The sequence below is a fragment of the Pleurodeles waltl genome, chromosome 12 (genome assembly GCF_031143425.1).
Source record: "Pleurodeles waltl isolate 20211129_DDA chromosome 12, aPleWal1.hap1.20221129, whole genome shotgun sequence".
Classification (NCBI taxonomy): domain Eukaryota; kingdom Metazoa; phylum Chordata; class Amphibia; order Caudata; family Salamandridae; genus Pleurodeles; species Pleurodeles waltl.
This window is the reverse complement of record NC_090451.1, coordinates 124,625,228-124,652,281: the sequence shown is the minus strand read 5'-3', so window position 1 is coordinate 124,652,281 and position 27,054 is coordinate 124,625,228. Positions and strand designations below refer to the sequence as shown.

The following is a 27,054-nucleotide window of genomic DNA, read 5'->3' as shown; positions in this document are numbered from 1 at the left end:
TGGTGGAAAAACAACAAGAGCACTGAAATAAAAAAACAAATTAAAAGAATGATACAATAAGGACGACTAATGCACCTGTCACTAAGTTTTCGTAGTCTCTATAAATAATAACAAGACCTTTTTATAAAGCACACACCCAAAAACAGTTACGCTGTAGCATTAAAATAATATAAATACAAATAAAAAGGCCAAAGTAAGATCATGAGCGGTAATACATTGCAGCACCAGTGAGCAAGGTAGCTCAGTGTGTGGAGCGCCTGCTGCTTAGAGTACGCAATGAATGCAATAAATATTCCAGGTGCAACACTGAGGTGCACCATAATTATTGTATGGATAAATATTAATTTAGAGGTTTGTAAGTTATGAAGACTCATGGCCTGAGCCACCACTGAGTGAGATAGCTGAATGGTAGTGCATCTGCCACTGCGAGCAGCCACAGCCACGTGTAAAGAGGGTCTAAAGTCTTTAATAAAACAAGAGCAAAACACCAACAATCTTAAAGAAAAGGTGTGCTTTAAAAAAAAGATGAACATACATATACATTGCACCACCAGTGATCGAGGTAGCTCAGTGAGTAAAGAGCCTGCTGCTGAGAGCGTGCCATGAATTAAAGAAATATCCCAAGGGCAACACCGAGATGCAACATAACTGAGTGAGATAGCTGAATGGTTGTGCATCTGCCGCTGTGAGCAGCCATAGCACGTGTAAGAGGGCCCAAACTCTTTAATAAAACAAGAGCATAACACCCATGATTCTAAAGTAAAGGTGTGCTTTAGAAAAAGATAAACATACAAATACATTTCACCACCAGTGGAAGAAGAAAAGAAAAAAAAACAGAACATTCTGAAAACCCGAGCTGAGGCAATAGAAAAATATAATGCGCTGCTACTAATATCAGTGTCCAGAAGGGACTGAAATTTAAAATGTCAACATTTGAGTGTGAATGTTGTGTGTTTAGAAACGAACGTGCCATCATCTGTTCATTTTTTTTTAGGAAAGACAAACAAAAAGATTCTGAAAACACGAGTCGAGGGAACAAAATGCTGTGTGTGTTGCTAAACTAAAATTGCCAAGAAAACCCAAATGATGGACAGAATGCGGAACCAATCCAACATTCACCCCCAGTCACAGATCTGGGTTAGACCCATCAATTCTTTTGCTCACCATGCCACCCCAGTTTGGACCTAGCCATATGCAAATCAGTCTTGACCCTGTTCCTGGCTGAGGAGGGGTGATACCCCGAAACTGGTCCCAGGATGCTTGTTTCCAGTCCAGGGAAGACCTGGCATGGCAGTTCGGGCTGGACTGTTTCATGGGGAACAGGGTTAAAAGACTGATTTCCAAATGGCTGGGTCCAAACTGGGTGGCATGGCCGTCTCCCTATGGATGAGCCACCCCTGTTTGTATTAAAGAACTGTTAGTTTCTCATACTGTTGTGTTATCAGTGAACCCTTGTGAACAGGCGTTGAGCTGCAGCCTAGAGCACATTATGGTGTATTTACTGCAAACATCTCGTGCTCCTAGATCGTTTCTTAACGCCCTTCTACTGCTTCTCAGTTTAGTAAACAAAAGGCATTACTCTTACTCCATACAATTGTACTCTGTGGGCACAACTGTTCCTGCAGCAAGCTGCACGTTTAGAAATGGTGCTTGTTCAGGGAAAAATAAAAGTAACTTGAAAATATGTACAAAGAAAAATAACAACTGAAGAGCGCAAATATTTAACCATGAACCCCGATTAGATTAAAATGAAAAATTATAGGAAGAGAAAACTCTAGCAGAGGATGGTTTCGATCCATCGACCTCTGGGTTATGGGCCCAGCACGCTTCCGCTGCGCCACTCTGCTGCTCTCTGGTTACGGCGTCAGGTCTGCTATATCATGCTGCGCGCAGCGGTGACTGCGTAGGGACGCTGAGATTAGCCAATCAGAAAACAGCGACTCATGACACTCCAAACACTTGCCAGGGCAGAGATTTACCGCTAGAAATGCTACATTGGATTATCTCCTCCCTTCTCCTTTGCGGAAACATGGTAGAACCGATGAGTGTGAGAAATGGGAAAAGAAGACGAATTCACACACTCGCTTCCCTTGTGCCACATTTAGGAAATGTCTTGCCGACTCGCACTGTCAGTGGACAGACGTTTGCCACTTTCAAAATACAGATCCCCCTTTTATTTCCTTTTCCCATCATCCAGGCTGAAGATGCTGGTCTTTGAGTACGTCCTGGAACCCACGATCGCTGCCAAGATCCAAAGGAAGCTCCGGGGCACTTAGTAAAGTCAAAGATTTTTTTTTCCTGCGGAAATTGCAAAAAAAAAAAAAAAAAAAAAAGAACAACCCCCATTATTCCAGTGAATTTCGCCGCCAACGAACCTAACTGGAGTGTTAACTTGTGCTCGGTTGCAGGAGCCTGAGCCCATTGAGTTGTCTGCCCCAAAGAACAACTCGGACTTTAGTACCAGATGTTGCTCGCATCTTGAGTCATATTGTAGTTCGACACCTTTACTGTGGAATTACATTTTGTATTTTATCTTTAAAGTGATACCGACGCCTGGACGTGGATCGCCAGTGCATGTATTTACTTCTGGCAAACTTAGCCTTGGACAAAGCCACCAAGTGCCCCCTAAAGACAACCTTTGTTGCTTGACCACAGCTGCGGCTTACTGTCGATGTCTCCTACATCACAAACCCTCGGCCCAGAGATGGAACATTCTGACTTCCACGGGATGCAAGTGGGGAGTGATAGAAGTAGACGGGATTGAAATTAGAGCCTGTGTCTTCTCAGTAAACGGCACCATGGGAAACAGCACCCCTGGAAGTGACATAACAACACCTCGCACATCATATGTATCACTTAGGAAGCCACTGGGCAGCTAGAGAACGTGCTTAAAGGTTGAGGGCACGTCACCCCTAGAATTTAAGTTTCCCAGCTCCATGCATGAAGGTTTCACCCACTTAAGTCTTTTTCCTTTCTATTTTGGGGTGTTTATATATGGTTATCCAATTTTAAGTTCAGGATTACAGTACCAGAATTCTAAGAAAAAACACCTTGACTGGCTATAAAGGCAGTACGTCATCAACTAATTGTAGGAACAAGTATCTATGGCCCTGGTGTAGGAATGGGAAAGCAGAGCCAATCACCAGTGCTGTCTGGTGTGTTCCGTGTATGCATTCATGTGAAGGTAAAAAGTGACACACGGAATCCAGTGTGATGTTTTTTCCACCGCTAGTGCAAGGAGGGTAGAATCTGGGGCAGGTTAGGTTTGGAATGAGCGTCCTTGAACTTCACTTGAAAAAAATGAAATATTTAAATGTTATCAATTTAAAGAAGAGATGTATAAATCAGGTGACCTAGGGTAACTCCAATTTGAAGACAGCTATGAAATTTGTAGCTGTGTTTTAGTACATGAATTTAACACAGAGTGCTGAGTTTGACTTTATTGACCACTTGGCACTTGGAAGTCTGTCTGAATAACTACAACTGCATTATGAGATATTAAGAGACTTCCTGGATATGCACTGGCTGCCCAGGAGCACACAGGGAGCTTGCTTCCATATGGGGAGGCTTTCCCATCCCTTGACGAAGTCCCAGTTGTGGAGGGTGGTTCCTAGATGAGGTTTGGAGGATACATGGGTTAGGCAGAACTGGCCATCTCAGCTGAGGGACGTTGTGTCGTACCATTGGGAAGTTTCTCAGCAAGTTCAGATCTTTTAATGGAACAGTGCTGGAAGTTCAGGACAGTTGAAACTGCTTAAAATTATTGTAACAGCACTTTGCATTAGCAGTTTCCAAATTCTATACTAGGTTGCAGCACTTTTAGTGGGACAGTAAAGGCACTTTTCAACCTCCTAGCAGGGCTGCTGCACTTTTTGTAGAATTCTAACAACACTTTTTAAAAGTCCCTACTTTATTATATAGTTTGTGAGACTTTACCCTGTGCCTGCAGTTGTTCTACAAAAACCAGAAAAAAATCCACTCCACCTTACACTGGTGACCTTCCCAGCCCCTTCAGAATTCTCTGGTTGTCTGTTTACTCCTCTGTAGGATGGTGTATAACACTAAACCCTGAAACCCCATGACTAAAACTACCGCAAAGCCCCACCTCGCCCCGAAAACCTAAAACTACCCGACCCCCCACCTCCACCCCTAAAACTTAAACTACCCCAGCACCTCATCCACACCCCTAAAACTACCCCGACCCCCAACCCCGCCCCTAAAACGACCCCAACCCCCCACTCCTGCCCCTAAAACTAACCCACCCCAATAAACTACAATTACCCCAACCCCCCACCCCTGCCCTTAAAACTACCTGCCCCCCACACACCCTAAAACCTAAAAATACCCCAACCCCCCACCCCGCGCTTAAAAACTAAAATTACCACAACCCCCCACCCTGCCCCTAAAACTACCCCAACCCCCACATCTGCCATTATAACCTAAAATTACCTCGACCCCACCCTTAAAAAACTAAAACTACCATGACCCCCATCTCTTACCCCTAAAACTACCCCCCAACCCTACCCAGTCCCACTTACCTAACCACATCTTCTCCGATCCGGAGTCTGTTTTCCTCTGACTTAACAGCGCATGTTCGTTGTCCTGGACATGTGTGGTTAAGGCAGAGGAAAGCAGGGTCGTTGATCATGAAAGTGTTGTTCCGCTTTGTGGATCACGACCTTCGTTGTTAGGAGTAGTGGTTTAGGCTGCTTCCCCTACACCCCAACTGCTGCCCGCCTAAAAAGCAAATTAAGGGGCAATGGAAAACAGATAAAAATATCCGCTTGTTTCTCACAGTGCAGCTGGTGTAAACATCGTAGTGTCCTCCTTTCTGAGGTGTGATTCCAGTTTCCTGTTGTATGAGCCTTTGTTACTGTTTCCTCTTGTCTGGGATGGGTTTTCTTGTGTGAGCCTTTTGTTACAGTTTCCTCTAGTCTGAGATGTTGGTGCAGTTCCTTTCCCTGGTGTTTACTTTGCTACAGTTTGCTGTTGCCTGAGGATTCGTTACTTTCTTCTTTGTTGGACTTTGTTACAGTTTTCTGTGCCTTGAGTCTTTGTTACAGTTTCTTCTTATTCTAAAGGTTTATACAGTTTCTTGTGGGACGCTTTGTTACAGTTTCCTCTAGCTGAAACGTTGTTGCAGTTTTCTACTTTCCAACAGTGTTGCAGTTTTATCTTGTCTCAGATGTTGTTACAGTTCCATTAACCTTGATACTTTGATGCAGTATTCCACTATCCGACACATTGTTGCTGTTTCTTTTTGTCTGAGGTTCTGTTGCGGTTCCCTCTCCCCAGACACATTGTCCGATTTTTCTCAAGAAAGTGACACTGTTGCAGGGTTTCCTTATCCAAAGCTGGTCCAGGAACGAAGAATTAGTCCGAAAACTAACCTAAAACGTTGTGTTAGTAAAAGAGAGATAATGAAGGGCGAGCCGAGCAGCGTGAGCTGGAGATATTGAGTATACATGAACGAGGCAGCAGAGGGGAGAGAGCGGCCACTGGAATGGAAGAAACATGTGATGAACCCGTTCATCTTACTCTGTTTTACTAACACTGTGTTCTAAATCTCATCTTACATATCCACTGTACCCAACGACGACATTAGCTCAGGAATATACTTTTCAAATAGTGTAGAAAGCAGTGAACATCCGTCTCTGTGGCGCAATCGGTTAGCGCGTTCGGCTGTTAACCGAAAGGTTGGTGGTTCAAGCCCACCCAGGGACGTGCAATTTTATTTCCTGTTATTTATTTATTAGCGTAATCGGCGAAAATGCCAAAATCGGCATAACAAAGGAGTGCACAGTAAGTTTCTCACTCATTTTAACTGTCAGCCTTGAGAACCTTTTTAGACACGTGAAACGCTTGCACTGTTTCCTTTGCCAGTTAAGAATGGTATGTTGCAGTTGCTGGTGGCAGAGTGCCCAGCACACACCTGGCAAACAGACGTGTGATGCAATACTGCAGCAATACTCCACAAGCACAGGAAGGCGCATGCGCCACGACAATGAGCAGTGAGCAGGCCATTACAATTAGTGAAAGTGGGGCTGACAACCTTGTTCAAGGTACCCAAAAGCGGAAATAAATTGCTATATATTTATGTATATATTTGTTTTTTTGTTGTTATATATAGCGCAAACTTGACCCGAAGATATTAGAGCACTTTATATGAGTACCAATTACATTATATGACATGGGATTCTGTAATCCCTTTATCCTTTGCCTTTCTCTAATGTCTTTCTAATGGGCGACTTGTGACGTGAAGAAAAGATGGCAGAATTAAAGTTTTTGAGTTATCACCATTAAGTACTGACGTCACAACGCCACAGAGCCAGCAGCCAAGGTGAAAGGCAGCCCTGGTCATGGAGCATAACTGTAACAGCTGTTTAAGGCAAGTAAAAAGAGAGGGTTGATCATCTTTTGCTCATTGTCTTAGCTTACATTGACAAACAGAGAGAACGTTTATTTTACGCACTCCTTAAATAGTTGGAGAAAAGCTAGAATCTTTCTGCATGTTTCTACACACTATGAGCTACTGCAGCTTTAAAAAATAAATAAAAAATACGACATGTATTGATTGGACTGTTTCTAATATCTGTTCAAAACAAATATCTAACAGGTGTTTAATGTGCTTATTTTTGCACAACAGATTTTATTGTTATTCTTAATGTTTCCAAACATGTTCACTCTTTCATATAAAGGAGCTGCGCACCAAAGTTTAAAGTCATTTGTTGGGAAATGTGATGGTACAAACATGTATTATATGGGATAAAGTACCTGCTGGAGCACATTATAAGGATAGGGCATGTCACTGTGGAGTTCCATAACTTTATAAAAGTATAAAAGAACTTGCCCTTTGGCCTCGTTCCTCTATGTTGTCAGAGACCTGCAATTTGCTTATAATGTACAGCAGGGGGTACTTTAACCCTTATATACAAGGGCACATTCATTTTTTTTTTCATCATGACAATTTAAAATTATCTGTCCAGAATCATATGATGTTGAGCCAAAGTTGAGATTGATTCTCCAGTTCCAAAGTGGACAGCTCTGGCCACAGCACCACATCCTCTCCTCTAAGGTGTAAGGTACGGATGGACTTACCTTTTCCGCTTCTCCTTTGAACTGGGTGACAACTGATGTGGTCACTGAGGTTGCCGGGACAGCTTGCCTGCTCCGCCTTACCTTCATGAAGCTGGAATCTGCAAGATGCAAGTAGGACAGTAGAAGAAGGCCCAGGGGTCTGATTCAGCAGGTTGGAGCCACCCACAATGGAGCAGTGTTTGCCACAGGGCCCAGAGGATCAAGAACTCTTCCCACCTTGATTTGGCACCCTTTCTGAATCTGTGAAGAGATGCTGCATATCTATACAGTGACCAGCACCTACTTGATGAACCTCTCTTCCCTTTTTGTCTTGCTTACATTGTGTATTTTTTGTGGGACACAGGGAGTGGGTTATAAGTGAGGAAATGGGGAAATGCTATTGCATTCTATTCTTTTAATGTCTGGCTAGGGCCTGTGTAGGGTAAGACATGAATGGTAACACTTGCTGAGCTGGTGATGAAGAGGGTAGATGATTTCCGTCCAGTGACCGCTGAGTCTGGTAAGGGGGGTTACTCTTGCCCCATATTCAGAGATGTCATAGACCTCTCTTTGTCTCTGGAAGTGACATTTGAGGGGGGACCTCCTGTCTCTCTCCTGCTCACCTTTATTGTTATGGATGTGGCAATTGGTAGGAGACCCTCTGTCTCTGTCCTGGACAACTTTATTATCTTTGTTTTTCCTTATGATTCAGCTTGGGCTTTGTTACTCAGGGAGTTTGGGGATCAGCTAAGTCTTACAGATTTCAGCTCAATTTCTCTACACCAACTTCTCTGCTCTTTATCTCAAACAGGCTTGATGGTTAAGATAATTATCCTCAATGTAAAAGGTCTTAATGCACCTAATAAACAAGAGTCTGTTTGGAAACATATTAGAGATTTGGCCCAGACTTAACATGTTTTCAAGAAGCACACCTTTTGCTGAAGGACCAGGAGGGAGACTATGAAACAAAGCTTACTAACTATACACCACCCATCCAGCGCATGGAATAACAGTCATGCCCAAAACCAGGATGGTTGATGTCGGAATGACTTCAGCCTCTGACTCTGCATTGGCAGTGTTTTAGGTAGATGGGGTGTCTGTGCAGCAGAGGGGGCTTGGTGTCTTTTCCCCTCACTATTAGGTGAAGAACAGATTGACATATATTTTGAAATTAATGAGAGTGAGAAGATATTGCCTGGTGGGGTTTTGAATGCCTTCAAGGCAGTGGTCAGGGGTTCATTCCATATCTGCTGCTGTGGAAAATCTATGCCTTTACAAGTTGGAGGCCGACAAACCGGAACAGGAGATTACAGATTTGGAATGTGGCACATGACTAACAAGATGGAGCTTGCTCTTCTCCATCTTAAAAAGCACTCCAATATCTCTGGGGACAAAGTTCATACTCACTTCACTAACATATTAAGGTCCAAACAGCAGAAATAATATATTGAGGAGATCCCTTAGCAATGAGGCTATTCGTACTGAAAATTTAGACAAATCAAAATATTTTTTTCACCTCTAATCTGCTCTCTAAGCAGGAGAATCAAGCTCTCTGCAAGAGCAGGAGAGCTTCTTAGATAGGATTAGGGTTCCCAAGGTAATGGGTTACTGGTGTGAATCTCTGGAACAGCCATTCCAACCCAAAGAAGTAAAACAGGCATTGAAATCTTATAAGTTAGGAAAAGCCTCTGTGCCAGATTGTTGTATGCTTCAATGGTATAAGACATTTGCATCTCAGTTGGCTTCCAAATTAGTCTCCCTCTTCAATCATTTGGCTGGAGTGGGCTCAATAACGCCTACCATGAGGAAAACCCTTATCGCAGTCCTCCTGAAGGCTGGCAAAGACCCTAAGCTCTGAAAATCTTATCGCCCCTTTACATTCCTTACTATAGATGCAAAGTTGTATGTTAAAACTCTAGCTACTCACCTCGTGGATTTACCTCTGTCTTTGGTACATTCTGATTAGAGTGCCTTTGTTAAGCAGCACCAGACTTATGACAATTTTCTTGCCACAGTCCACCTGGTTGGAAATGCACGCTTAAAGAAAATGCTGGCAGTAGTTCTCTCTTTGGATGCTGAAAAGGTGTTTGACCTGGTGGGCTGGTCCTTTCTGTGCCTCACCTATTTTCTTGAGAATGATCTTCTCCAACTATGCACAGCTGATGGCAAGGATAACTCTGATGGACAGATTTCTGTGCTGTTTGTGCTACATAGGAGCACAAGACAGGGGTAGCCTTTAGCTCTACTACTATTCACTCTCTTTATCAAGCCATTGGACTGTTTGATAACACAAACTGATTTGGTGACTAACTGGTATAACGTTTGAGGTGCAGGAATATAACATTTTGGTCTATGCAAATGATGTGTTGTTATTTCTGGGGTCACCTGACTAACTCCTCCCGGCAGTTTTAGCTCTGCTCGAGTCTTTCAAAGAAGCTTCCAGGTATGAAATAAACAATGACAAATCCAAGGTGCTCATTCTCATTTTGCCTACTATAGAAGTGACAATTCGGAAAGCTTACTTTCCTTTGAAGTGGGCTAAAAAGTCCACTAAATATATTGTCATTTATAATAACTACCCCCCATGGAGATTTGTTTTCTATTATCTTCCCTCCACTACTGGTGGGTATACAAAAGGACTTAAGCCAATGAGGGAGTCATCTCCTCTACTGGGCTGGCAGTATCAATACAATCAAAATGTCTATTCTACCACGGTTGCTATATATGTTCCCAGTTCAATCTATTTGTCTTGACAGGGCATACTTAAAACACATTCAACAGCAACCGCTACACTTTATATGGAAGGGCAGAACACCTAGGATTTTTCAAAATCTACTGATTTAGCCTTAGGAGGCAGGAGGGATGGCAACACCAATCACCCTTCAATGTTACCCTGCTGCTCGTCTGACAATTGTAACAGAATGTTCCATGCTCAACTTCATACCTTAACCTGCTTTCAAAAGCCTCAGAGCCATGCTGATGCCTTTCTCATTACCCCTGTGAGCGCCACGCTGCGAGCTTGGGATAACTGTGTTTTGCTACACAGGATGACAACGTATCCATTCTTGTATACTCCGATCCTCCATCAACATGCCAACACCTACCTTTGAAAGTATAGCTTTGAGACTTTGAAGGGACAGGGTGTCGTACGATTTCTGATATGCTTCATTAGACAGTCACCAAGACCTTATTGCAGTGTTAAGTGATTTCGACGTTCCAGAGACTGAGCGCCTTCGTTATGCTCACACTCCGCATTTGATCTCTAACCTTATCATTCATGCCATGGCCACTAGGGACAAAACCATATTTAAGAAAGTATTCTCCGTGCTTGTGGGCAATGAGCTCAAGAGGCACAACATCCACCCTCTACAAGCTGCCTTTAGTGCATGACATCCCTGATGACTGGAAACACAACAAGGAATGGGATGAGCCCCCTTAAGTAGATGCTTAGGAAAGAATAAAATGTGAGGAAATCTCACCACCACAGATATCAGTAGAGAGTGTTGATCACCGGCAGCGGGCCAATGTGACCTTCAACACTTGACTGGTGTACCTCGCACGCACAGTGCAGCGACGAGGTAGGCCGGGCCGAACTCTTCTTTCCCCAGCGCTAAGCACTGAAGATTATATGTGAACGTTGCAGCGTGCCCCTTCCAACGCCGGTTTTGCTTGAAGCAGACAGAATTGACTGCGGTGTCCTGATCCCGCTTCATTACCACTGTAGCCTTTGTGCTATGGGGCTGCGATGGGACACACATAGACACAACACCTCATAGTGTACCAGAGGAACTGCTGGGTCACAGACCTCGTCATTATTTATTAACTCGGACCGAAGCCGGCCCCCCAAGACCTCGCGGGGCAACAAAGTATTGTATAGCCTGCATGGCTCTCTACATAGTGGCCATGAGTTTAAGGACGCTGGAGATGTGGTGTTTATTTGAAAGCATATTAATAACCTTTTATTCTGTGACTGGTTATTGTTTTTTAGGATAATATTGATAAGTCAGCATTTTTGTGGCTGTATAAAAGGTTGGTTGCCAGCAGTCATTTGAGATCATTTTTCAGCTCTATGCAGGTGACTGGTCTCCTGGCTGTTGTGATTAATCCTGCGTTTGCCTTGCCAGAGAATTCTTGTCTCTCTTTAGTCCAGTTTCCTATTATCGGGCCCCGGGTCCGCCAGGTCCTCCACCCGTCGCGGCCCATGGAGCGCCCCTGACCCCGTCCCGGCCCCGGCCACCACAGGGAGGTAGGGGAAAACCAGGGCGGGGGCCAGGGAATCGCGCCGCTGCTGGTCCGGGCCTACCTCAGTCTCCTCCGCCCCGGCTGCGGCCAGCACCTCTTCCGCCTTGGGGTCCGTGGCCCCGCCTCCAGGCCACCCAGGCCGCCGCCTCCGCTCTACCGCAGCTGGACGCACCTCAAGTCCGTTTCCCAGCCGCCATCTTGACCTGGGGAGCAGCGGCAAAACTCCAATCCACCGAATCCTCAGTCTCACGGGGCCGAGAGGGCCCGAAACTCGCCACACGGGACGGGGCAGGATAAAAGAACTCAGTTGAAGCATTCACGATGCTGATGTGCACAGATAATGATTTTATGAGAGGTGGATGACGGAGGGGTCCTGAGCACAACGAAAATGCGACCGCCATCTTGACGCCTTGGCCACGCCCCCTGGCTCACCAATATTAATGACGTCCAGTCTGTATAATGATGTGAGTGCAGCTTGGGATATTGTTTTCACTTCACAATGCCAACCAGTTTGGATTTGAAAATCAAAGGTACTCGTTGTCGGGGGACAGCAGATACACAATTAAATACCGAAAACGTGTTTTTAGCTTTCAAGGAGGATTATGGTTTACCTGTGACAACTATAAAAACAGAATTAACAGGGTGAGTGGACAGCAAATGTTTGTTAATTTCAAAACAGTATGTTTTATTCGTCTAGCATAAACATTTTTTATTTTTTTAAATGGCACTGCAGAGATTCGAACTCAGGATCTCCTATTTACTAGGCTGGCACTTTAACCAACTAAGCCACAGCACCATGTGCATAAGTGTTCTCGTACAGTAATTACAGTGTAAGTCTCAAAGGCACATAGTATTTATACTTTTGCTATTTTGTTTTACCTACTAACAAAAAAGAAGACGGAGAAGAAATCCTGATAATGGAATGGAAAAAAATACAAAATAGGTCATGAAAAATGCATATCACTATACGTACCTATATGTTCTTATTTTGTAATGTTTTCAAATGTGTGAACGCCATGCAGGGGTAGACGAAGTGCTCAAACTTACATTAAACACAACAATATTAAAGTGCAATGATAAAGGTTACCAATCAGTGCTTTAAATGGAAAAATAGAAGTGCAGGTACTCTTTAATAGAGTACCTACTTGTTTCTGAGAAGTGCCGGTACGCTCCAATTAAAAGTATTACGTTTTTCTTGAGATATGTCGGTACTCTCCCTCTCAAAATAAAAAAGTGCTGGTACTCAGTACAAGAGAGAACCGGCCCATTTAAAGCACTGTTACCAATTTAATCAATATAATTAAACTAAGGCTTACATCACCCATGCTCTCCTTCCTACACCTCTCGTGACCTCTGGCCACCCCATCTAAAACTCGACACTCTACGAGTGAAAGTGCCTTTTTGTTGTGCAGTCCAGATTCAAACAGCGCTTCAAAACGTGCACTATGAGAAGCACATGAAAACATGGCAGAGGCTGGTGTCACAGCAACAGGAGGGGTCCTGTTACCCATCAATGGCTATAAAGTGTTTCTGGTAAAACCATCTGCCACCAGAGCTCACTTGTATACCAGAATAAACAATAGCCCTATATGCTGTTACTTTAAGTGGTTAAGTTGCATACGTTAATTTTCTAATTAATTTTCAAAAAAAATCCTTGAGTAGAGATGAGGCACTGCTACTTGGCCAGAGCACAACCGGGATTGGAGCGACAGGTGTCACCCGAGGTGGATAAGACTTAGGGGATCATTACAACATTAGCGGTAAAATCCACTTACTGCCGTGCAGAAGACCGCCAACACACCGCTGCGGCCAGGGAATTCCACCAAACCTAATATGACCCACAGCTCGGAATCCGCCAAAATCTAGACACCCACACAAGTCCGCCACACCAAAGGAAAATGATAAACTGCCGATAACAGAACCTCCACCATCATGCCATCAGGAATACGCCCACACTATCAAGACCCACGAATCCATGTGGCGGTCTTTCAACCGCGGTATTCCATTGGCGGTACACACCGATGCGCTCAAAATACACACACATTTACAAACACAACCACACTGGACAATTCGAAATACACACACCTGATACACATACCACTCCCACACACCAAATACAATATAAAACACACACCCAGATCGCCCACAAATCCCTACGACAACAATTTGCGACTGAAGGCCAGAGAGAGACACCACCATCTACAAACTAGCATCCACAGGCACTCAACACCATCACTCACACAACATCTACGCACCTCACACAACACACCTCTAAATATCACCCTACACATCACAACACACACCATCCCACACATCACCCACACCACCCATGGCACTGCAAAGACACCCCAGGTTTTCTGAAGAGGAGCTCAGGGTCATCGTGGAGGAAATCATCCGGGTAGAGCCACAGCTATTCGGAGCACAGGTGCAGCACACCACCATAGCTAGGAAGATGGAGCTATGGCGCAAAATTGTGGATAGGGTCAACGCAGTGGGACAGCACCCAAGAACACGGGATGACATCAGGAAGAGGAGGAACGACCTACGGGGGAAGGTGCGTTCCGTGGTCTCAAGACACCAGATAGCGGTTCAGAGGACTGGCGGCGGACCCCCACCTCCTCCCCCAGAACTAACAACATGGGAGAAGCATATTCTTCCCCCAAGTTTCCCTTTACTCATAACTATTAATATATAGGTGTCAGTCTGGTCCCTTTCATGTTGTTGAAGTTCCAGAACCATCCCCAGCTGCCCTTCCTGAGGCTGAGGTAAGTCAGAATACCTTACATCCTGGTCTTCATGTTAAAAGGTACAACCCATTGGTCCGTTTCTGGATACAGTTTGCATACCCCATTCAGGGCAAAAAACTAACAGGGAAGTTGCTGGCAGGCTAATGCTAATTAGCCTACTTGGGATTCAGACAGGCAAAGTCTAAGTATTTAAATATTACCTTTCCTGTCTATTTTTAGAAAATTGAAATTCACTATTGAATTAAATTTTAATAAGTATGCACAGCAGTGGTTGAATAATTTATGTAGCTTATTCCAAACTAGAGTTAGCAAAAGTAGTATTTTACTTGCTTTTTAGTTTTCTCGTAGTATCAGTTACATTCCTGTGCAGTGAAAATAGGTTTTAGAGGCTAGTCGCTGTAGGAACATGCCAACATGAGATCCTTAAATGGTCCCCTTTAAATACTAAGCAGGCTACCTTGTGGACTACAAGTCCTGTTTAGGATGACTTGCTCAATATTAGTTGTAAGCAGAACTAGTGGAACTTCAGTCCGTGGGATTCAACGGAATTATGTAAATACTTTGTGAGATTCTGCTAAGATCCGCCAACAGGCAGAAATATGCATGTTGTGCTGTTGGTGCTGCAATTTAGCATCAGTAGTGGGAGCAGATCTGAAAAATCTGCTTGAACAGCACCAGGCAGCGATCAAGGGCACTAGGCCATTCGAAGTGATTTTTGCTGCTGCTCAAGTACGACATCTACTCAAGAAGCAGCAAATGTACTTGAGAGGCAGCCTGCGACTACCCATGCTAGAAAATGGTGAGAGGATGCAAAATCTTGCTTGCACTCACATTTTGGGAGCCTCGCAGGAAATATTTCACCACAATGTGATTGGCGGATTTTAGACAGAACTCCATCTTACAAGAGTAAAGGGCATTTGCCAAATCCCATCAATTCCGCACCTGGAATGAAAGATTCTGATCACATCTACTCAATCTTTTAATGTAGGATTTCTATCTCTCAAAAAAAGTTATTCTAAAGAGCAGGCAAAATTTCCATTACAATGGCATAAGTAGCATAAGTGTCATAATTCATGCACTACTCTTGCTATGCAAAATTCAAATTATTACCTATTATCCCACATTGCAGAAATATGCATTGTTTGCTGTATAAAATGTAACTTGAATCCACCACTCATGGTGAAAAATAAGCACAAATGCATGGGAAAATGCAAATGATATAGAATGAGCAGCTGTTTTTCGCTGTGCTTTTGTTGTTTTTGCACAATTGCATTAGTTTTACAATGAAATGAATCTGCACTTTGCACCCAGATACAGAGACAAATACCAGTTTTGCATTTCACATAAATGCTCAAGTTGCAAGAATTTCACACTCCCCTAGTTATTTTGCCAGGGTTACATTTGAGGTGGGTGGAACTTGTGGAGTTTAACTCTGCAGAAGTCCACAGAGTTACATAAAAAACTTTGTGAGATTCTGCTGAGTTCAGCAAAAGGGTGGAAATTGGCATGTTGTGGTGCTCATGCTGATTTTTAGCATCGGGAGACAATTCCACACTGTAAATCGTTGTGAACAGCACCATGCTCTGTGGGCCATAGGGAGCTGCTACTTAAGTTAACTTTGCTGCCGCTCAAATAGATTTTCTACTCAAGCCTCAGCTTTCTTACTGTGAATGGTTGAGACTGCCTGCCACTGTTCGCAGTGAGAAAATCTTGCTGGGTGCCCCCCATCACCCATGCTAAAGGATGCCAACTCCCATTCGTGCTCGCCAACTTAAATTTGATGAAACGCAAATGAGAAAAATCCCGCCACACGGAGGTTGGAGGAATTTGTCAAGAACTCTGCGTTGCAAGCGTAACACGGAGCGGCAAAATGTCACCAACTCCACCAGTGGAGCAGAATTTATCTTACTCCTAGTTTCCATGTAGGTATGAAAGTTGCATTAGTCAGGCTACACTTGTAGGTCTAAAGCCATATTTTTCCCTTGTCTGCCTAGTAAATAGCACAATGGGTATTGAAGTCCACAGGTAACACTGTATTTTCCATGTTACTAGTGTAGTTTCCCACACACTATACTATGGCCTTACTGGAAAGGTAAATATGCCGGTTTTTGTTGATCCAGGTTTGCCATGTTTAAGGGATCAGAGCACATACAGTAGGAACTCGAGAGTAGTATCCCAGTGCGCAGAATTCAAACACTAGCAATACCAGTGAGCAAAAGAAGGGGTTGACCATGCAAAAAGGTGCAGTTTCTAACAAATTTTAATACTGCATCAGAAGTTTAGAGAATTTAAACGTAATATTCTAAATGTGGTTTTAATCAGTAGGATTGTATTACAGACAAAGCATTTAGAACAGAATTTTGACATCAGGTGTAGATCGAAACCTGAATATACCTCATCAGATATGGCCTTCAGATCTGAACACAATGGTCCAGATGTGGATTCTGAAAGTAGTAGTACTACTCCACATGAAGCTTTCAGACATTCACACACTATTCCAGAGATAGTTTTAGGCAAAGGATATAACACATTGGTTGAAGCCAAGAAAAGTTGAGGAAGCTATACAGATTATGCCAACACAGGTGCATGCAGTATTCCAAAGCAACCAGAGCTGAAAGCAGTACTACAAGCAAAGTCTCCATGAATGGACACACAACTTCTCATAAGCCCTCTGGAAATGAACATACTATAACAGAGCTGTCTTTTAAACCCAAGTACAATATTCCAGACGAGAATCCTATCAGTGCTTTTAGCGCTTTAGCTGTGGCTTCCAGAAATTGGTACTTTACTCCAGATGAGGCCTCCAAAACTGGGCACAGACTCCAGAGTTGACCACCAGGGATATTCCCAATAAAATGTTGCCACCATATTTGAACACAATGTTCCAGGGAGGCCTACAGAAATAGCTCAATATGCAAGATGCGGTACTCAAACATTCAAAGAGTTGTAGCAAAATTCTAAGTCAGGCATCAAGAACTGGACACAATATTTCAGATGGGGTGCGAGGCACTTGACACAATCCTGCAGATGAGGGTACCAAGGCAGTCAAAATATTTCAGCAGCAGCCTCTAGAACTGGATACAAAACTTAAGGTGAGGCGTCCATAACTGAATATGTGGCCTTAAAAACTTGACACAATAGTATGGATGAAGGATTTTTATTTGGACACAACACACTACATGATTTTCCACCACTCAGAATACTTCAGATGAAGCCTCTAGAATTGAATAAGCACCCCGGATGCAGTATCCACAAATGAAGACAGCCTCTGGGTTTGGCTCCAAAACTGAAAACAACACTGCAAGTGCACCGGCCAGAACTAAACAACGCTGTAAGTATGGGCTAAAGTAGTAAAACAAATATTACAACTGGACGCAATACTTTAGGCGTGGCTTCAAGAACAAGATGATATCTGCTGCACTGGAAACATGAAAGTGGCGGCCTTTGATCAAGAAGAAAAACTTCATGGTGTCATTAGGACATGATACAAAATGCCAAAACAACCTTTGATAACTGACACAATACTCTAGATAAACAGTCTGCTTCAACAAAGCAGACGCAGCCATTGCACCACACCTAAGGAAAGCCATCAACATTTCCTTCGAAACTGCAAGATTCCCGGAAAGCTGGAAACACGCTGAAATCAACGCCCTTCTCAAGAAACCAAAGGTGGACCCCAAGGACCTGAAAAACTTCTGGCCCATCTCTCTGCTCCCTTTCCCGGCAAAGGTCATCGAGAAAATCGTCAAGACTCAGCTTACTCGGTACCTCGAAGACAACAATATCCCCGACCCCTCCCAGTCCGGCTTCAGACGCAACCACAGCACCGAAACCGCCCTCCTCGCCGCCACAGACGACATCAGAAGCCACCTCGACAATGGAGAAACATCAGCCCTCATCCTCCTAGACCTATCAGCCGCCTTTGACACTGTCTGTCACCACACCCTAAAATCCCGCCTCCATGCAGCAGGAATCCAGGACCAAGCCATCGAATGGACCGCATCCTTCCTCGCCGGCAGAACCCAAAGAGTCCGCCTCCCCCTGTACCAAGCCAAAGCCTTCAACATCATTTGCGGCGTACCCCAGGGCTCATCCCTCAGCCCGACACTGTTCAAAATCTACATGGCCCCTTTGCACAAGTGGCCCGCCAGCACAACCTCAACATCATCTTCTACGCCGACGACACCCAACTCATCCTCTCCCTCACCAAGGACCCGCACACCACCAAAACCAACCTCCACGAGGGACTAAAAGCCATCGCCGACTGGATGAGAAACAGCCGGCTAAAACTGAACTCAGACAAAACAGAGGTCCTCATCCTTGGGCACACCCCCTCCACCTGGGACAAATCATGGTGGCCGTTCACGCTGGGTCCCCCACCGACACCTACCGACAGCGCACAAAACCTCTGCTTCACCCTTGACTCCTCACTCTCCATGTCAAAGCAGGTCAGTGCCATCTCCTCCTCCTGCTACAACACCCTCTGCATGCTTGGCAGAGTTTACAAATGAATCCAAACAGAAACAAGAAAAACAGTAACCCAGGCACTCGTCACCAGCAGAATCGACTACGGCAACGCCCTGTACACCAGGATCTCATCCAAACTCCTCCAACACCTCCAACGCATCCAAAACGCCTCCACCCGACATCCTCAACTTCCCTCGCCACTGCCACATCACCCCCCCCCACCTAAGAGACCTTCACTGGCTCCCCGTCAACAAGAGGATCACCTTCAAGCTCCTCACCTACGCACACAAGGCACTCCACAACACCTGACCATCATACCTGAACAACAGACTCAGCTTCTACACCCCCACTCGACATCTCCGCTCCGCTAACCTCGCCCTCGCCTCCATCCCCCGCATCCGACGCAAATCTTCCGGCAGCAGATCATTCTCGTACCTCGCCGCCAAGACCTGGAACACCCTCCCGCCAGATCTATGACCGACCAAGGACCTTCTTTCCTTCATAAAACTCCTCGAGACTTGGCTCTTCGAGCAGTAGCAGTCCCCCCCCCAGCGCTTAATACCCTCACGGGTATGTAGCGCACTTTACAAATTGATTGATTGATTGATAAACCCTTCAGTAGCAGCCACAATACACCATAGGCGGCCACCGGATCCGGATAAATTATCCCAGACGTAGTCTTTAAAAGTAGCATCAATGCTCCTGGAGAGGTTTTGAAAACTTTACCAAAAAAATAGATGGAACTTTGTATACTTGGCTCAATACCCTAAGAGGTCTCTGCAGAACTAGACACAACACTTCAGAAGTGGTTCAAGGTTTGGCCATAATAGGATAGATTGGTCTCTAAAGTGGAAATCAAATGACCAGGGGAGGCAGCGAGGGTTAGACAGCTTATTCCAAAGGAGCCCTTTAGAAATGTACCCAGTACTCCAGACAAGGCCTTACTTGTGCTGTGCACCCTGTCCAGTTGTAAAAATGCTTGTTTTCTGTTGGTTTTATTACTGCTCCTTCTGCACCGCTCCATCACTTTTGGCCTATCCACAGTCTTTTCAGATAAGGTGAATGTATTTTCTCTGGGAATGAGATACGTATGGAATGTCCCCGCATTCCATGCTGGAACAGGTGGTTGAGGAATGAGAAAACAAGGCGCAGTGTGAGAGGGTTGAAGCAATGGTGTAACAAAGGTCACAGCGGTGCCGGGGGCAAGCTCTATGGCCCCCCTCAGAAGAGGACCCTAGCCTGAGAACTCGTGAGTGAGTCTGAAAGGGAGCCCCCTTCATGAACTTTGCAGCTACGCCCCTCAATTCTTGTTACGTAACTGGGTTAGAGTGCTGGGCAGTTGCTTCTTCTTCATATTGTACTGAACTTGATTAAAGATAAAATATAGTGCACCCCTTCTGGTCATCTTTTCCTGATGAAGCTTGCACTGCGGCTGCCTGTGCTGTAATTATCTGGTTCTGGAGCTTATTTTGAGCTGGGAGTTTACTCTTGGGCACCGGCGCTCATTTTCAGGAACCAGAACTTATGTTTCTGCAGCAGACATTCACCAAGAGCAAGACAGGGTCAAACACGCAAAGCAGTAAGACGGATGAAGATCTAAACAGGAAAAACAGGGAGAAAGGAAGAACATGCAAGAGTTAGATACATAGGCAGGGAGTGTCTGGTAGTGCATAGACGAGCCACGATGTCGAGTCAGAATTATGCACTCTTGGTATTTGGCTCACCAATATTAATGCCATCCCGACTGTACAATGATGTGGGTGCAGCTTGGGATATTGTTTTCACTTCACAATGCCACACCGGTTGGATTTGAAAAAGATAATCGTGGTTGGGGGGGACAGCAGATGCTCAATTAAATACCAAAACGTGTTTTTAGCTTTCAAGTAGGATTATGGTTTACCTGTGACAACTATAAAAAGAGTATTAACAGGGTAAGCAGACAACACATTTTTTGAAAATTTCAAAACAGTAGGTTTTATTGGTTAGGAAAAAACATTATTTTTTTAAAAGGCACTGCTGAGATTCGAACTCAGGATCTCCTGTTTACTAGACAGGCGCTTTAACCAACTAAGCCACAGCGCCCTGCCCATTAGTGTTTTTGTATAGAGATTAGGGTGTAAGTGTCAAAGGTACACTATGCATACTTTTGCTATTTTGTTTTACCTTCTAACAAAAAAGAAGACGGAGAAGAAATCCTGATAATGGAATGGAAAAAAATACACAATAGGTCATGAAAAATGCTTATCACTCACTATACATACCTATATGTTCTTATTTTCTAATGTTTTCAAATGGGTGAACGCCATACAGGGGTAGACGAAGTGCTCAAAACTTACATTTAACACAACAATATTAGAGTGCAATGATAAAGGTTACCAATGTAAGCAATATAATTAAACTAAGGCTTACATAACCCACGCGCTCCTTCCTACACCTCTCGTGACCTCTGGCCACCCCATCTAAAACTCGACACTCTCCGAGTGAAAGTGCCTAGGGTCATGCAGCCCGGATTCAAACAGCGCTTCAAAACGTGCACTATGAGAGGCCCATGAAAACATGGCGGAGGCTGGAGTCACAGCAACAGGAGGGTCCTGTTACCCATCAATGGCTATAAAGAGTTTCTGGTAAAACCATCTGCCACCAGAGATCACTTGTATAAAAGAATAAACAACAGCCCTATGTGCTGTTACTTTAAGCGATTAAGTTGCATACGTTAATTTTCTAATAAAATGACCTAAAAAGGCAAAAAGTGAAAAAAAAACGGGCCCGATGTCTAATATAATTAGCTACTAACCGGCCACATGTTATCTGCTGTGTAGTGTGGGTTACTCGGGTGTCTCACGAGAGTGTCTGCCTGTGGTTGTGAGTCAAGCATTTGTACATCATCATATTTCACTCGCCAGCGCATTGAGGCGCTGGAACAATTCTGAGCTGAAGCACATCTTGCACATACCAGGAACCGATCATAATAAAACACGTACATTGTACAATGAATGGCACTGAAGGCGCTTCACCATAAGAACGGCAGGATGAGCAACTCCAGGGAAAGATGGACTGAAGACTAGAACCGTTCCACACCCCGCCTGCCCTTTTATGCTCCAGAATAAGACTGGCCTCTCCTCGGCAGCATCGCGCATGCTCAGTGTGCTGCACATTCTCCGCACACCCCAGCTCCTTCCATACCGCCGCTGTCACACATTAGGCTCTGAGTCCCTAACCCTGTACTTCCTGCACCATTTTTTCTGCGGCCCCTCCCCCGCCAGACCTTAATCACTTGCTTGCTTCTATGATGCCCTTCAGTACACAGTTTATACTTTCCAAACCGGAAGGTGTTCCCTTTAACCCACAATTCTCTGCTCTGCCCCCTCATAAAACATCTGAATTGTTTTGCAGGAGGTGTGTGTGGCGCACCTAATCCGCTACAGCAGAGAAGAAGTTTGGCAGATAGAATATGTGTAGGACTCTAATGGTGGGGTGAGAACTTGGGGTTGTATAGGCGCTCAGGATCATGAATGGCACAAATTCAATTCAAGCAATAATGAGAGCAAAAGAAAGAAAGGGTGCCAGCACAAGGGAACACACCCATCCCTTACAGGTTTAAACAACCCAACAAACAATGGTACATAGTGCGGCACACCTAACAAAAACTTGTTTATACAATCAGTAAGTAATTTCAAGAGAATCAAGTATCCACTTTTAATACACGTTTGAAAAGTCCATTCTTATTCGGTGCTTTGAATAGTTTTCTCATATGTTTAAACATGTCTCCATAATGGTACAACTCAAGCCGTGTTTGAAAACACCTCCATAATGGTACAACTCAAGCCAACACGTGTTTCGTCATGGGAAATCCTCGTTCAAATCCCAAACGACTTCTTCAGGGCTAAAATTGTAAATGTATTCATTGAGTTAGTAACCAAAATACTAGAACTTAGTCCTTGAAATTATAGAAGTAAGAAATGAGTAAAGAACTCCAATTGGAACCCAAACAAAATTGGCCGAAGCATTAGCCACAAAGTGTCCCTTGTGTTTAAGAATCACCCAAAACGTGGAATAGGACCCAAAGGAAGAGACAATAGGTTTGTCTACCCGCAAACACACAAATCATGAATTAAATCACAAAATGAGAAGACAAACTACATAGTCGAAGGAAAGACAACCAATGGCGTGCACCGACCACAAACTCAGAAATCCATGCGAGAGATACACCCCTGTGTCGATCATCATGCTATAACAATTGGAAGTCATACCTCCTAATTTTATAGGGTTGACCCACTTTATACGTCATCAACAAATGTCCATCAAATTGGATCTGGTAAGCAAGTTGTGGACTGAAGTCCTAACTGCAATGTGTGCACACGTAAAGAAATAAACAACGAAAATACGATAAGTAATAAATATTGTAGCTCCATGCTCAAAAGCTGCTCAACGTAGAAATGGGTCAACAATAACACACTTTAATTACCTACTTTGACAAGGTCCATATCCTAAAAGGAACGATTTTCCATATCCATATTAGTATTAGATCCACATATCAGCGAATATCAGGTATATCAGCCATTGTCCACCATCCAGATCTAACGTGAAACCAAGCAGAACAAACACGATTTATTTAGCAAACATCTTCTAGTAATATGATCACAAAGTTAAGAAATGCCATTGGACCAAAGCCAACCTCACAATATCTCATAGTATTAATCTCCAGTCCAAATATAAAAAAGCATCCTGAGAAATTAAACAACGCTTAAAGTACACCGTGAATAGAGACTAGGAGGCTGCTGAGAACATGCCAAATTAGTACGAGACCATGACCGAGTCTCCTATCAAAAACCGACGTTGTTTGAACAATCACAAGTACAACAATCACAAATAAACCGGTACTCACCGCATTTGAAGTAAAATTCCAATATGCTCAAAAAACCAAAGGAACAGGGAGACGCGAGTGCGCGACTCCCGTGTCTCGCGTCTGTGACCCGGAAGTCAAGAGGACCGCAGGTTAAGAACGCACACGAAATGCCATGAAACTGGAAAACGGACTACCGAAAATCACAGTGATACAACCACACGCAATGCCATGAAACTAAAAAACAGACTACCATTGATTTTGGAAGTCAGAGTCACCACGAACTATGGCTTGGGGGAGCACAGTTGTTTATCGGCTGTACTGCCACGATTTAAACAGTAAGGATTAAATCCATTAATGCAAAATAACGAAGTGCACTAAACGGATGCCACTTCAAAAAAATATATATAATAATAATGATGCCATTCCGGCAATCCCATGTCAATGGAAAATATAAGATAAACCCATACTTCGGAAGCCTACAGAGCTCCGAACTATGGCTACAATACGAATGACCATTATCCATTTCATCCTAAACTGGCCATCTTATAAACAACTGTCCAGTCCCTATGTGAAGGGGAATTGGGCTAAATCACCACACGTAATCGGACTGACACATGATTAGTCCCTCTTCATTAAATCGATAACCTAAACTCTAAAGGCAAGGAATTGTATTATACAGATGTTAGAAAAATTAATTCAAATGATATCAAAAATACCCAACCGTGTAAAAACTAAAAAATGCATAGTATGTTCCCTGATGACTTTGTTGAAGGATTTTGATTCATAACTCAATGTTAAATCCCCATTGGAAATGGGAAACAGATATAAACCATAAATATCATCTTTTTCAGACAAAAAAGCAGATGACGGTAATGACAAATAGCTTAACCAACTTCAATGTCATGAATATGTAAGAGACATCTTTAGTCAACAAGAAAGAATTCCAACTCTCTGTCAGAGTTGAGACCTGATTCCACGCCTAAAACGAGTCTCCGAAATGTACGTGTGCCACGGATTATACGGTACCTGGGTTACCTTCTGACCCACATATATAACAGCACATGACCAGGGGCATTGACAGCGTTGTGCAGAACAGGTGCAGCCTAAAATATATTCCTTTTATATTCAACATGAGTGTCGCTGGTACAAAAATGACATGGTTCGAGGGGCCCATTGCTTGGATTAAGGACTGGTTCTGTGTTTTAGACTTCTTTATGGGATTTTCCAGGACTATGCGAGATTGACCTTTCTCCAGTTGTAGTTTATCATGTAAATATGTTGGGAGGCCAATATCAGGCACAATGGAATTATGTGTTTTCGGAGGCAGCTGCATTTTCCGCATAATTGCGGAATTACATCTCACATCACTTAATCGATCATCTGATGCATTACTGCACAAATACAAAAAAAAATTCTAGCTCCAAAGGATCAAACATAATTTGAAAATTCTTTGGAAAGGTTAACTGCACTCCATTCCATAAATATGGTGACAGGCTGGTGCACAGAAATGGTGCAAGCCGGTGCTAAATTTTTTGGTGCAAAACTGTGTTAGTGCAGTTTTGCAGCAAAAAGTATAAATAAGGGCCAATATTTTGTACGTTTTTGCCCCTTTTTTGTCAAAAAATTACATTAATGCGGCACAAAAAAAGTATAAATCAGGGCCTTGGTGCTAGACGGGTCCAGCACCAAAGTATAAATATGGAGTTAGTTTTGCACCGAATTAGAGTTAAAAAAATGACGCTAATTCTGTGCAAAAAGAGTATAAATATGCCGCAGAGTATAAATATGCCCCGAAATATGGCGTTAAGGCCATAGAGTCATATTTTGCACGGGAACGCCTGCCTTGCATCTCATTAGGGCAAGGTAGGTCTCCACTTCCAAAAAATGACTTTAGCTCCATAAATTTGGCGCTAGACAGGTCTAGCACCAAAGTGTAAATATGGAGTTAGTTTTGCACCAAATTAGAGTAAAAACAATCATGCTAATTCGGTGCAATCAGAGCATAAATATGCCCCTGGGTGTGCTCATAAATGTGAAATCCCTACATTTGAGCGCAAATGCCATGTATGGTCCAACATAAACTTGCCGTTATCTAGTTGTGTTTTTTAAGGAAAGACAAAAAAACGGAACATTCTGAAAATACGAGCTGAGGCAATAAGAAAAATTATTGCGCCACAACTAACATAAATGCCCAGAAGAGAACAAAACTTAAATGCCAACATCTAAGCGCGAATGCTGTGTGTGTTTAAAAACAACAGTAATGCCTATCTTGTTTGCAATATTACTTTTCCCCAGTTTCCCTTTGTAAGTATCCTAATTACAGGCCCATATGAGAATCCAAACTAAAACCACACAGCCTTTGATCCTTGTGCCTCGTCACAGCAGGATTATCTCCACACTGTAGCACCGACAAAACATGGAGAAGTGTGAACGATTTACATCCAAGTGAAATAGAAAGAGACAAAATAAAGCTTCCTGCCCCACAATGAGTGACTGAAACCTCCTGCTTCTGCCCTGAACACAAATGTATTTACAATTGGTATCCCTGTCTGAATATTTAACTTCCCTACATACTATTCAATTATGGTGCACAACAGCAACCATACTCACTAAAATATGTAAAAACATTTCTTCTCCAAGGAGCATTCATTCAGTGAAATTGATTAAACTGTACACACACTTCCCAATACTCAGAAAGTTTTTGTAAAACCAATAACCGGAGCAGCTCCCTTCTAACCTAGTAGTAGACAGCAAAGCTCAGTGTGAGCCCCGGCCAAACAGACTAGAGTCACCCTAAATGAAGCCATTGGGGTAAGGCTTACCTTCATTCATCACTGCTTGTTCCTGGAGCGCCTTACAGTGGTGGAAAAACAACAAGAGCACTGAAATAAAAAAAAACAAATTAAAAGAATGATACAATAAGGACGACAAATCCAGCTGTTGCTTCTTGAGCTTCAGTCTGGTTTGTTCCACTCTCAATCTATTGAGCTCCCTTTCTAACAATCTGTCATCAGGGTGGGTGGGAGGGACATTTCTAGATACAGAGGTATGATGGGAATGAACAGAAGGAGACCTGTCCCTTACAGAGGGCACCCTAACAGCTTGGCTACCAGTATAATGTGAGAGCACACCATTAGTATGGTGTGATTCAACCTCTGTACCAACTATGCTAGACTGTCTAGTAATGGGCAGGCTGAGAAGTTTATTTCCTGAACCTTTTCCTGGGGGAGTCCCTGGATCAGATTGAGAACCATTAGCTACTTTTTCTACAGATTGGGCACTTATGGCCTTATCCTGTACTCTAAGCATATTAATTAACAGTTCTAAAGAAGGATTCTTCCCTACACTCAAACCTCTCTCTATGCAGAGACTCCTTGCTCCTTTCCAGCTAAGGTGATCATATGCAAGTTTGGACAGTTCAACATTTTTTCCTGTGCCAGACATTTTTTAGAGAGAGTTAAAGTGATAGAAAAAGAGAAAAAAGTTTTCAGAACTTTTTGGAAAGACAGAAAAAACTTTTTAAACTTTTAAGAACTTTTTGAAAGTTTAGAAGTACTTTTCAGCACTTAGAAAAGAGTGAAAAGTGGAAATGCAAAACTTTTTGGCTATGTGTATATACACTGACCTTGTTTTGTATATTTTTCTCTTATGAAAAGTACAATGACAAGAGTGGTA

General features: G+C 43.5%; 2 non-coding genes across 2 annotated transcripts; one reads left to right on the top strand and one right to left on the bottom strand.

Moving 5' to 3' along the window:
• Nucleotides 1-5,650: 5,650 nt before the first annotated feature.
• Nucleotides 5,651-5,724, top strand: TRNAN-GUU (transfer RNA asparagine (anticodon GUU)). Its single transcript has one exon. It is a non-coding gene; the product is annotated as a tRNA-Asn (tRNA).
• Nucleotides 5,725-20,541: 14,817 nt separating this feature from the next.
• On the bottom strand, nt 20,542-20,615 carry TRNAT-AGU (transfer RNA threonine (anticodon AGU)). Its single transcript has one exon. It is a non-coding gene; the product is annotated as a tRNA-Thr (tRNA).
• Between the last annotated feature and the right edge of the window lie 6,439 nt (nt 20,616-27,054).